The 13,330-nt window shown below is 42.7% G+C and overlaps 1 protein-coding gene across 9 annotated transcripts in view; it reads left to right on the top strand.

Moving 5' to 3' along the window:
- PALM2AKAP2 (PALM2 and AKAP2 fusion) overlaps positions 1-13,330 on the top strand; it is a 257,742-nt gene that overhangs the window by 14,193 nt on the left and 230,219 nt on the right. The window lies entirely within an intron of this gene.

Here is a 13,330-nt window from a genome sequence, read left to right as displayed (position 1 = left end):
TGCTCCTGCTACAGGCACAGAGGGACTTCAAGAGATCTCTCAGGGGTCTTGCCTTGACTGCCTTCTTCCCTGCAGGATGCTCTGGTGGCTCAGAATCTCCACCACCTCCATACGCCTTGCCACCAAGACCTTCTGCAGAGCTTCTTCTGGGGAGTTTTCATGCATGTCGGTTAGCTGACATCAATGAAAATTACAGCCTTCTTGTTTCCACATGTGCTGCAATGCTGGCTCTCAGTGTGGCTGTGTATATTCTGTGGCTACAATGTCTGCAATCAATTAAGTCACTGGTTTCCTTTTGGATCCAGCCCTGATGACTTGAAGGGTCTCCTTTTTGCTCATATGACTCCCCTGTCACTGTTATGGATGTCCTGGCCTAATCTGCAGGGTAAAGGAGCAGGCTTTGTTAATATCTTTGCAGCAAGGGACAGAAAGAGTCTAGAAGACAGCAGGCAAACACACAGGATATGTATTGCAGCACTGCCCCTGTGAATAACTCACACTTCTTTATTTCTAGTCCTGGAAGCAAAAGAAGAATGTCCCTTCACTGTCTAGCATGCCCTAGGGAATAAAGAGGTTGTGCTTCCTTCTCTGCAGTAACTGTACCTATGCACTTGTCTTAGTATCTCTCTCCTTCTTTATGTCACAGGCTGATCCGAAAATACTGCCACTGGGCAGCTATTAGCCCTCAGAAAGAAATCATTTATGCTGTGAGTATAGAATGGCTTCAGGAAAGAGAAGCAGAGATGGAAATATTTTTAGCTGTACAGAGCTGTTCTGTCCAAGACATTACAAATCACATAGCTGTGGCATGTATTTTCAAAACCCTAGCAGTGGAATGGATCATTTTTGTCTCTGCCTTTCAAGCTGTGATCTTGGACAGGTGGTGGGAAATTCTGAGTTTCTTAGAGCCATTAAGATTCAGAGAGGAAAGCCAAAAAGGTGAAAGGGTTGGTGCCAGTTTCCTAGTATGCCTCTTGGAAGGAAGAGAGCCTTCTCCACTACTGCCAATTATCAGGACTCTCAGCCAGCTAGTTGCTCAACAAAGATGGATCCTCACAGCAAGCAATCTGAGGCACCATGGTAAAGGCATCTTTTTTTTTTTTTTATTATGTGTCTCATATCTGAATCCCAATTTTTCAGCACAGCACTTCAGGAAAGATCTTTACAGAAGACTCTGTCTTGGCTAAAGCTATGTAAGATGTATCAGAAAAAAAGAGGATTTCTTTCCGTATCCCTTCCTGGTATAGAGGCTTCCTTGTAAATGGGAGATAGAACTATTACTGATGTTCTCACTGAATGGGACAAGACACGCTAGCCCATTAGCAATTTGTTTAGAAACGTGTTCTGAAACTTTTCAACAAGAAGATGCGGACTTAAATTTTCACTTCTACTTCGCCTATCAGCAAGAAGCGTCAGAAGTTAAACTATCTGTGTCCGTGACCGAACTCATGGTCACCTCCCTTGTGTTTTGTTTCGTTATCAAACTGACTTGGTCAAATTGTTTCAGTTTACTTCTTTGCTTCTGATGTTGGCATCTCTTTAAATTTCGTAATATAATAAGCCCAATCTGTGTTCCAGCACAGTGACTGACCATCCTGGGGACAAGCAAAGCCATCTCTTGCAAGTATTGCCTGATGGTTCAAATGTACCAGAGCTGTTGTACTTGGGTGGCAACCTGATGCAGTGTTGGAATCCCTTGAGTATCAACAAAAACTGGCCAAAAGTTACTTTACTATGGAAAAATCCATTGTTAGCACCATGCTGTCTCTCTCTTGAAATGTTTTCTCTGTGTCCTTGATAAGAACTGATGAGCTTGTCCAACTGCTGTCTCATCTTCAGCATGCTTGTACTTACACATTTTTACTATCACTCATTATTGCTTGTCACGTTTCTTTTCTTCTCCCACCACCAGCCTTCCTTGCAGTTTTTCTCTGGGAAGCAAACCCTTGGCCAGATTTGCAGGACTCAGCATGCAGCAAGGAAGGGTTTCAGTAAAAAATGCACCCCTGAAAATACAGTCTCTGTTGTGGTCCCCCTGTATCGTTCCTGTGTGCAGTGGGTTATATTTTCATAATATATCTCTAAATATAGTGAGTGTGTCTATGATAAACTACTCGTGGGTGGATCCCATCTGTTTGCCACTCTATAGGAAAGCATTTTAGAAACCTAGGGGAAAAGAAAGTCATAATTATACAAATCCTTACGTTCCACCCAGGCCTCTCTTTTCCTTGTCCAGTTTGATGTCTGCCCATGCAAAAGTCATGACTGAATTTCAGATGTTTTCCCAAATCATTTTTCAGACCGAACCGAACCTTCACATTTCTCATATCACCATTTGAAACTGACTCTGCCTTTCATTTTTCCTTTCAAAAAGGGTAGATAAGATATATTCTTCTTGTACTATGTGCTATTAAATTTCCTTTCCTGCAATCCAGTCTCTTTGGACCACTCTGGTTCTGAAGAAACAGCTACAAGATGCACTGTAGATGAGAACCATCCACTGTAATTACCAGCTAAATCTTTTTTTTTGCATCACACTTTACAGTAAATTATTCCAGAGGGAATTCTTGGCAAGCTCACTGTTAAAATCATAAATACTCCTTAAAGCAGATCCTGGCTATAGAAAGTGAGAAGGAAAGGGGGCCCATGCAGGAAGCACTATCTTTCTGACCTTTAGACAGTTAGCTGATTAAAGGATTTGTAGGAAGGCTATGTACATTTTAAAGCAAAAACCATATAGATCTGAGCAAGCGTTAAGCTTTAATTTGCATTTAGTCACTTCCTTGGCAGCTCTATTGCCTTAAACTTATCAGCCTTGTTTCCTGATGACAATGTGTTACTGACATCAGCTCAAGTTGGTGGCAAAGATATTACCAATTTAGAAAATAAGCTGTCATCCAATGGAAACGATCTGTCTTCGGCTGCTTGATGCACGCTGAGGTACCCAGCTGGAGCTGTGGATTCGTAGCATCGCAGCTACCTGGGGGAGCTGGCACCACAGTAAGGGGGATGCTCGTCCTCCAGGCTAATGAAGAAGAACATGATTTAATGTTGAGTCCATAATGAGGTGGAGATCTGGCTTGTAAAATACAGGTAATAAGGAAAACTATGACATTTTATGTACTATTTTTTTATTCCTTTTCAGCACTTGGATCATACCTCCACCTTTTCCTTGTATTCACAAGGACTCATAACTTTCTCTTTTATATGAAAACTGAGATTCCCAAGTAGTCACATAGTATATAGCTGAGGTTTTAAGAAAAACAGGGGATGTTGTGAAACTCACTATAACATCACAAGAGCTGGCAAAACAGAGCTAGCTGTAATGCAGCTTGATAGTCCTCCTGTGTATAGCCCACAGTGACATTCAAGACTTTAACTAGCAAACCTGCAGAGGAGAAGGGGAGGTTACATACATGCAAACACTGCTGCATGTCTCCACATGGACATTTGGTGGATGATATAACAGAATCCTAAACTTTGACTCTTCTTCCAGGGCATCTTGGTATAACTGTAGTGCAAACAGCACCACGTAGTGTAGATATGCTTCATTATTGCCCCAGAATAATTCGGAAAGTTTCTTATACAACTCCTTTCTCTTTCCCATCAAGTAAGTTGTGACAAGAACTCTGTTTTGAAAATGAATAGTGCCCTGCAAGGCTAATACATCTGCACTCTGCTCCTTGCTCCAATCTATCATCTCGTAGCAGGTCGAATGCACAATTTCCTCTTGAAGTATTGATCTAGTGTAACGAAGTATGACCTTGCTTGCACTCTGGCTTGGAAAACAGCTGTTTTGTACCACATTGCAAACAGCACCCTTTGCGGGGCTCTGCAGGGATGCACCAGCAATACAGAAGAACTGTAAAAACAACGGTTTCCTACAACAAATAAGACAGCTTTGTGTATGCACAGAGTTAACCCAGAACAGCAAACACCACTCGCACCTGGTGCAGGGAGAATGATCCCTGTCCTGGGTAAGGGCAAGTGGTCCTTCCCCGTGAGACACCCCCAGCTCTGCTGTAATCAGTGCAGGTTTTGATGTAGGAAGGGTTCCTAACTTTGCAGCCGTGACAGCACCCTCTGACACCTGCACATCCAGGAGGGGAGATGAATAAAATGACCACGCACTTTCCTATGTCCCATGGAGGGGGTATCTCTCCTACATAAATACAGAATGAAAAAAAAAAATGGTGTAAATTCTCTTCATGCTTTGCAAGGCCTGTTTCATCATGCAGTTTAATGGGGTTCTGGGAAAGTGCAGCATGCTTTCTCCAGGGAATTTTGGATAGCTGCACAGCTGCTGTTATCTGCAGTGTCCTGCATGTGGTAACCAGCATTTTTAAGGGTACTCTGGGCACTGCTGAAATACAGAGTGATGGAATGGAAAGATGGAGTCAACTTTCAACCACATAATGTTTCAAAGCAGTCCTGTCAATCACAGTGCTATCACCTGCCTGTAAGATTAGCCAGGCACTGCAATCTGTGCTGCATTGGCAGAGCAGAGAGAGGCAGAAACTGTGGCATTTGGGTACACCCAAGACAAGCATAGGTAAGAAGATGAGCCAGAAGGGCTCAGATCTGAATTTTCCCATACCCATCAAAGGTCAAATAAGCTGAGACGTCTCTGTTTTGAACAAGAGAGGGAGGTGTTATCTGACACTTTAGTGTCAGATTAGTATTGCCATCCTCAGTGCTCTTCCCCACCAGTCAGGCGATGTTAGGCCTGTAGTATCAAGGTGGTGGGTGGATGGCATTGCAAGGTGAGCTTCACAGCATTTGGGGACCTTTGGGCACACCCTCTTGTGTAGGCATTTATTCCAGACCTACAAATGTCTTACGGCTTTCTCTACCTATTAAAAAGAGTGGAACACCTGTCATTTAAATCTCCACCAGATTTAAATCTCCATAAGAACCTAGATAGTTCTTATGAGTTATCCATCAACGGGGTGCAAGGTGACTGGCTGCTCACCTGCCTTGGCAGTACTCAAGGGATAGTCTAAAAAAGCCTTTAGCAACACCTCTATTCTGCAGGCTGACTAGCAGCACAGAGCCAGGGTGAGCAGTTATCCAAAATTCCCTGTAGGAATATATATATTCCCTGTAGAAAGCATGCAGCAGTTATCCAAAATTCCCTGTATATAACCCTCATCAGTAAAAGCCCTCACAGAGCCAATGTGAGAGCTTGACTAACTCAGACTGACTCTTGGCTGAGGACTCCTACCATCAGCAACCTTTTCCAGCCACCCATTCACAAATATTAGTATGTGCCGTCATTCCTCACATAGCATTTCTGCAGACATCAAAGAGTTTTGCCAAGTTAGAAGTGCTGGGCACAGAGGTGTCGCAGAGCTCTGGGGCTGTCACAATGGCATGTGGCGGTGACAAGCTGTCTCTGTGCACACGCTGGGACCTGGTGCCCAGGAGATATTTCGGCTGCACTTGCAGCTCTGGTCCATGCTGGAGACTGAGGCACTGTGGAGCAGGAGAGGATGCAACAAATAATGTGCAGTTGAGTGAATTTGACTGGTTGGTGTTGTTCCTTTTCGTGTTGTTCCTGTTAGGTCACTGCCATTCACAGCTGGGTGACCGGGCTTTAGAAGCCACCACAAGAAAATCTTTATTTGGCATTCTCAAATAGCCAAGTCATCTACCAGAAAGTGAAGAAGGAAGATTATTCTGTAGAGAATATACAGAAGACAAAGTTTTCTGCTCGGATGGGAAAAATGGCTGCTATTTGTCCTTTCTCAGAAGCTATATGGAAGTGAATGAATTATTCTTTGCAGCTCCTTTTATTATTCTGCACAGCTGTGGGAAAAGGCTGTACTATTTATTTGCACCCTTGGACTAAAATGTGTGGTCTGATGATTAGGTATGGTGAAAGAGTGGTAGCACTCCTCTCACTCTACAGGATTTCAAAGATTCTGAAACATCTTTTCAAAAATAAAAATAAAAGATGTTATCTGAAAAATAAAAGCCTTTTATTTGAATTAGACAAAATATTTTTTTAAACATTTCTTTAATTCTGATTGATATGTGACAATATCAATGTGAAGTGCAATGTGATGTGACAATGTGAAGTGCAAATATGGCTTGTGGAATAGCTTAAAACAGTTAATTTTTAATTCCTACCATGACCGCCACTTCCGTCATACTGTGTGATGACTAATTAATAGATCTTCATTGTCCATCCTTCTTATCAGATGGCCACAGAGACAATGTTCCCACAGTACAAGGACAAGGCAATGATGCACAGAACTGGGTTTCTGTATTGCATGCCACCCTCAAGCCTGTTTGTTTTACTCGTCTGCTTTAGCAAGTCTCCCCAGGAAGGACATTGAAAGTAAAACAGTCTGTAAAAGTAGCCTAATATCTGCTGAATTAAGTCCATGAGATCTGGTGAAGAGGTAGCCAGCCACAAATGGTTTTTCCATGTGGTATAGAAACACAGTATTTTCTGGTGTGTTGTATACTAGTGGCATTGCACATTTTAAACTGTCCCTTTCTAGTGCAGTTTTCCTGGTTAGACTGGGACTGAGTTATAGTAAATATCAATTGTTTTAAATCTGCAGTATTCATTAAAAATAGAAAATATACCATTTTATGGTGTGCATATGAATTAAATATGCAAACATACATCGATCTTAGCTTCACTTTGGCTAGCCAGAACCTGAGTGCCTGAAGCACCTCTGCCTCTAAGGCTGTGTTTTCTTAGGCAGATCGTCTCAGCTTGTGGTCACTGGCTCCTCTCAGGAGGGCACTGGCTTCTGCAAGAAACAGGGACTAAGAACCTATCAGCTCACTTGTTATTCTGTCATCGTCACATGGGTTACTTCAATATACTGCTCAAAGGTTTCAAAGGGATGATGAAGGGGGAGGAATGGCAAGACTATACAATATCTTTTTCATATACACCCTTGTGAAAGCCATGCCATGCACAGTAACATATATGTGTACCATACAAGAGACTACAATATTTCTTAAATATTGGTTACAGATCATATAGGATGTGCTCACACTGCACTTTAGAAAAGTTACTTAAAATAATAAAAATTAAAAAAAAATAATGCAGACTTTTAAGATACTTGTAACTGGAGCAAAAATGGATAAAATGCTTATACAAAGTTGGCAAGGCCAATGATATCCTTGGCTGAACACAAATAGATATCAGGATTGGATTAGGATCACCCTTTTCATTACCATCTTATGTATGAATCTTGCTATGCAAATGCCACTAAAGTGAGTAGTAGCAGAGGTTCTGGACCCAGCTGCAGCCCTCAGTAGGACACAATACCCAGCTGCTGGACCACGTAGAGGTCCCACAGCTGATGGAGCAGAAAGCCCATTTTTCTCCATTTATACCAATGTGGCTGATTGTGCACTGAAGCAGACACTTCAGAGCAGGAACATTACAGCAGAACATTGTAGCTGCTGGCAAAAAGGTGGTAACAAGCAGCTGGAGAGCCGTAATTTCCTGCAACAGTGAAGTCCTTTGGAAACAAATATGTGCTTGTGCCTTCATCTGCACTGAGGCAGAGGTTTTACCTGGCCATTGTTTTGGAAGGTGAGATTTGAGGTCCCCAAGCATCTAAATCCTGTGAAAGATGTGACATGTTCTTGAATGGATGTTTATTGATCATTTGAAAAGATCGTTTATTGAATGGAACTTTAGGATAAATTCTGACAATTTTTTCTTTGAAAAAATGAATTTTAATAGATAATGTTTGTTAATAGATAGTTATTAAAATAGGCAGAACAGATGTGAGATGTCTGTTCTTATTAAAGGAATTAAAATTATTTCATCGCTCTTGGGATGCTATCAGTATCTCTGTGTAGAATATGGAGATGAAATGATTGCTAGGAGATGTGTGCATCCACTGTCTCTTCTGATGAGCCCTTTAACCAACAAAAAGTTCAGACACCCCCAGGCAACAAAACTTAACAAGAGAAAAGGAGGTGGGTAGATTCAAGTGTTAGGTTGACTGTGAACATCTGGAAAACAGAAGAAAATATTCCACAGACTTGTCTTTTGACTGATTGCTGGAAATTATTTGCAAAGCTAAACCAGTGGAGGAAGCTTGATACAGCTGATGAACAAAATACCCTTCCTTTGCAGTAGCTCCGTTGGTTTGTTTCTATTTTTGAGACCTGGGACATAGGGTCAGAAGCAAGACTTGGAAGTGTGATTGGTGCACTAGCAGATGCTAGACAGCTTCTTCACACAATACCTGTGCAAAAACTTTTCTTGATTTTGGCAACTTACACGATAAACTATTCTTAAATACAGTATAAACTATCTTAAAGCCCTTCTGCTTCCTCACACCTATCACTAACCCCACTATCTGTATTGTCAATACATCTCCCTCATGAAGAAGCCTCCAGCTACGTGTAAGTAAACTTCCTAAACACAGAAAAATTAAGAAAATCTCATTATATATTTTCATTTATGAAGCAACTGAAAATTAATGTTTTATGATTATTTTCTAATCAATAAAGTTGGTTTGAAATGTATGTTTTGGGGGGGGAAGTCTCAAAGTTGGTCTCTGGTAGAAATCACAGGGTCTATCTGCATAATTTTGCTATCACATGCAGCACATACAGCAGCAGCGGTCTGAAATGTACAGAGGAAAACCCCTGGAGTTCATCTTTTATGTATATAACTCACTGGTGAATGTGTAATATTTTCCTGCTGGAAGATAAACCAAATATTTCCCTAATGAGCTTAGCAGGGCTTGGAGATGGCCATCCCGGCTTTGGAAATTATCTGAAAGAGATCGTTTATCTTTGGAGTCAAACATAGACTTCCCCTGGCACTAAAAGCTCTGATTTATGTCTCGGGTCATGCTGCATCTCCAGTGCCTGCCCAGGACAGAGGTCCTGGAGCCACATCTCCCCCGGCCCTGCCAGCGATGGCTCAGATGTTTTAAGGAAACCCCCGGTTGACCTCATTGTAAGGAATTAATGTTCCTGGGAATAAACAGTTTGCAGAACGAGGCCTCTAAGAGCGACATCTCAAAGGCTCTTGCATAACTTCAAGGAGGAAGCTGGTGCTTCTGACTTTTCCCAGCTTTGAGACCTCTGGGAGGAATGTAACAAAGGAGCTGTTGACATCCGTGCTCAGAGTGGCTTGTGATATACTCCTGGTGGGAGAAAAACTACATTCTTGGGTTTCATAGCTGCATTTTTTTAAGCTTTTTATAGCTGGTAGAATTTGTCTTATATGAGCCCAGTTAAAGAAACCACTCTATCAACCCAGAAATAGTTCCAAAGGATAAATAGCTCTCCCCTCAGAGCAGGAGTCTCAAGACTTGGTCCTGATGCAAAAGCTTAAAGATCTCTGATCCTACTGTTACAGGGGCAATGATATTTGCATCTCAGGAAGAGTTTCTGCTCAATAAATGCTAACATCTTTCATTTGTCAATGCAATACATGTCCTGGGTCCTTGTTCTTGGTCTTGGTGCCACTGTTTGCAGACCATGTCGCCCCCCAGGAGCAGCAGCTAGCCACCTGTCTTTGCACACAAAGGTACAAGGGCCTCCTCAAGAGGGACAGACAAGCAGCAGGATACTTGCTGCTAACTTACTAATGGCTTTCGAGCCAGTAATCACCAATCTTCCCTCAGAAAATTCTGATTATAATTATAGCAGGGAGGAAATGACGAACAGTGGCATTGACAGGAACATGGGGGCCACGAAAAGAGCGAGAGGAGCAAAGATGAAATGGGTGTGCAGTTCTCCGGAGGTTTGTGCAATTATTCCTTGGATGAGAAGGAAAGGAGATGGAGATGGAAAAAAAAAAAAAAAACGTAGAGACAAGCTTTGCTACAGTAGATTTAGGAAAATGACAGGAGTTGGTCCGACTCCACCAGTGGTGTGTTGTCCTATCCTGATGGTAAGAAAGGAACTGCTGCCTTTCCCGGTGCCTACCTTCCAGGGGAGCACAGCGCAGCTGCAAACCCACTGCACTTCTTTTACACTCACAAACAGAGCCCTTCTGTCTGCTTCAGCTCTTACTTACCTCCTTTTCTGCCACCCTTCCTCCCTTCTTCTTCTCCCCCTACGTTCAGTTCTCTATAGGCAAAGTAGCTGCTGAAGGGTTGGGTTCACACATAGAAATGTGCCGCTCTCTGGGACTTAGCATCCCTCCTGAGGACATGAAATGCAAGGCATCTTCCCCTGTTGGCCTATGCAGTGAGGAGAATTACTCCTTCTGAGTGGGTACCAGAGGGTGGCATGTTGCTGCAGCTTTGTTGGAAAGAACGGGTTTCTCCCAAATCTGCAAGCATTTGGCAGAGGCCCTGTTCGGTTTGGCATGCTGAAGTAAGCTCGTCACTCAACCACGACTCCTCTACAGGCTCCATGTTTAAAATCATTTCCATCAGCCACCTTGAGATGTTGTGCTGCTTGTTCAAGAGACATGTCCCAGTTACTGCATCTCCAGGTTGTCTCCAGGAAAAAAAAGTTTCCCATTTTATCCCAAAATCAAGGACAAAGCTGAGTCAGAAAACAAGAGCCTTTTTCCAAGGCAAGGTACTGAAATGAAAATGTAGAGCCTGAGTCTTCACAAGCTAGTGAGTGGGTTTCCTGTGAACAATTCCATCGACGGTGCTGGGAGCACAAGTAGCAGCAGGCTGCTTCTCTCATCTCAGTCCAACATATTATCCCCCAAAATCCATCGTCGTCTTTGCCTACAAAAGAAACACAGGGTTGATGTGAGCACTAACGTAGCTGGAGCAGTTGGACCATTTCTAATGCACGGATCACAAGAAGGTAGTAACATCTTACTTTAATCTATTCCCTGTTCCTCCAGTCCAACACATAGGGAGCTGTATCCATTCAGCAGATAGCAGAATTAATCAATTTCTTACATGAGTTTTCAAATACTTGGCTACAGACCAGAAAAGAAACTCAGGGCAGCCCAATCTCCTGGTGTGCAGCTATGGTAAGCTGAAAGGCAACACATTATATAGTGGTTATTATATACTGGTTGATAGTCGGCTGAATATGAGCCAGCAGTGTGCTCAGGTGGCCAAGGCCAACAGCATCCTGGCTTGCATAAGAAGCAGTGTGGCCAGCAGGTCTAGGGAGGTGATTGTCCCCCTGTACTCTGCTCTGGTGAGGCCGCACCTCGAGTACTGTGTTCAGTTTTGGGCCCCTCGCTACAGGAAGGACATGGAGGTGCTCGAGAGAGTCCAGAGAAAGGCAACAAAGCTGGTGAGGGGTCTGGAGAACAAGTCTTAGGAGGAGCGGCTGAGGGAGCTGGAGTTGTTTAGCCTCGAGAAGAGGAGGCTCAGGGGAGACCTCATCGCTCTCTACAGGTACCTTAAAGGAGGCTGTAGAGAGGTGGCGGTTGGTCTATTCTCCCACGTGCCTGGTGACAGGACGAGGGGGAATGGGCTAAAGTTGCACCAGGGGAGGTTTAGGTTGGATATTAGGAAGAACTTCTTTACTGAAAGGGTTGTTAGGCATTGGAATGGGCTGCCCAGAGAGGTGGTTGAGTCACCATCCCTGGAGGTCTTTAAAAGACGTTTAGATGTAGCCCTTAGTGATATGGTTTAGTGTAGGACTTGTTAGTGTTAGGGCAGAGGTTGGACTAGATGATCTTGGAGGTCTCTTCCAACCTAGACGATTCTGTGATTCTGTGATTCTGTGGTTTAGGTCACTCTTCCTCTGACCTGTGCAATTTTGGCAGAGATGAAAGTAGTGTTGCAGGCTGCCAAGAGGCTGCTGTTTTGAGTGGTTTTCTTGAGAGCCAAGGTTGTTTTCTTGGCCAAAAAAATGTTGGGCTGGCAGCGATATTTTGGATGCTAGTGCCATCCGGTGGTCCGTGAAGTATGCCATGGGTTACTCCAGTGTTCCCAGGGACACCAACGACTGCATTTTATCCAGAGTAGGGCCATGATGTAAATGCATGAAGAAAAAGGGTGAAAGCCTTTACTCTCTGAGAGGTCTTTTTTCTCACAATTGTTTTAACCAATATAGACATGGGCCATTTTGCAAAATGTCCTGCTGTCTTTGGTCATGTCCAGTTCTACTTCAGCACCCTCTGAACAACGATGGGTTCTCTGAAATTGACATGGTTGTCTTCTCTCAGCATTTAATGCAAATGAATCTAGGAAGTAATTCTACTTATATGAAAAAAGGAAAAAAAAAATGTGCAGTGTGTTATAGGTGGACAGTAACTCAGTTATTTAGCAAAAGGACTTTTCTGGCGGCTTTTATCTGTCTATTCAGAAACACAAATTTTTGCAGCCACATGTCAGAAGGAAATGAAGCAAAGTTTACTGGGCCAACCAATACAAATGGAAAAAAAAATAAGGTAGGGGAAAATGAAGGAGAAAACTTCAGGCTACATTTGAACCATTCTTCTGAGCTGCATTACTCAGACAAATACCAAAAAAAGAATTTCAGTGTAAGAAATAGAATTCTAGTGTAAATAAAGTAGGTATAGTAGTTAAGTGTAAGTAAAGGAGCTATAGGATAAGTGGAAAATTGACAAGTTCTGTGAAATTTGCCATGCCTTTGTTATTTCTTCACGTGCAGTTCTTTCATGGTCTCCTTCAAAGATGATGTGTGTTTGTCTGTGATAATTTGTCTTTTGTTGGCAAGTTTGCTGAGGGCAGGGGGTTATCTGAAGACTAGAAGGAGGGACAGTTTCAGGGAAATTATCCTTTCAGACATGACCTATAGAATTGGTCTTTCTAACCCAGGTGTATTTCCCAGTCTTTTTTTGTTTATACAGAAGATTTTGCTCTAGAATGGCTTTAAACCATCTTTTGGTTTCCAAAACTGGAAGGACACAGAAGGCTTGGAAACACAAAAGACTTTATGTGAAATATAGGTATCTATTTTACTGAGTAGAGCAGGACCCGGAGCTTTGGCCTGTGAAAAAATTGAATCAATTTCTGAGATTGTTACTGAAGATTGCAGATCTCAGGATGCCTTCCAGGAGGAAAGAGAGCCTCATGATCTATATAGGCTGTAGGTAGCTACAGGAAAACAAGCAAAGACTTTCCAGAAACATAAGGACCTGAGGCATAAACCCTGGCAGTGTGCTTAAAGTGTGGGTATGAGCTGCCTCGGTGCCTAGCCCAGCCCTTTGATAGCTTCACACAAACAGAATGAATAGCTGATAACAAACATTGCAGAGACCTTTTGCCCTTTGCTGGCTTAAATCTGATGATTCTCATTACATTAATATGAATAGACAGATTCCCTGCCTAGAAGACAGCATCTTTATCAAAACATATTTCCACTTCTCAGAAGAGTGCTAAAAATAGCAGAGGTGCTAAACTGACAGCAGGAAGCAGACTCCATGCATCATCATTTT

This window comes from Anser brachyrhynchus (assembly GCF_964034855.1).
Source record: "Anser brachyrhynchus genome assembly, chromosome: Z".
In the NCBI taxonomy this organism is placed as follows: Eukaryota; Metazoa; Chordata; class Aves; order Anseriformes; family Anatidae; genus Anser; species Anser brachyrhynchus.
The sequence above is the reverse complement of the archived record's forward strand: the minus strand, read 5'-3'. Positions and strand labels throughout refer to the sequence as shown.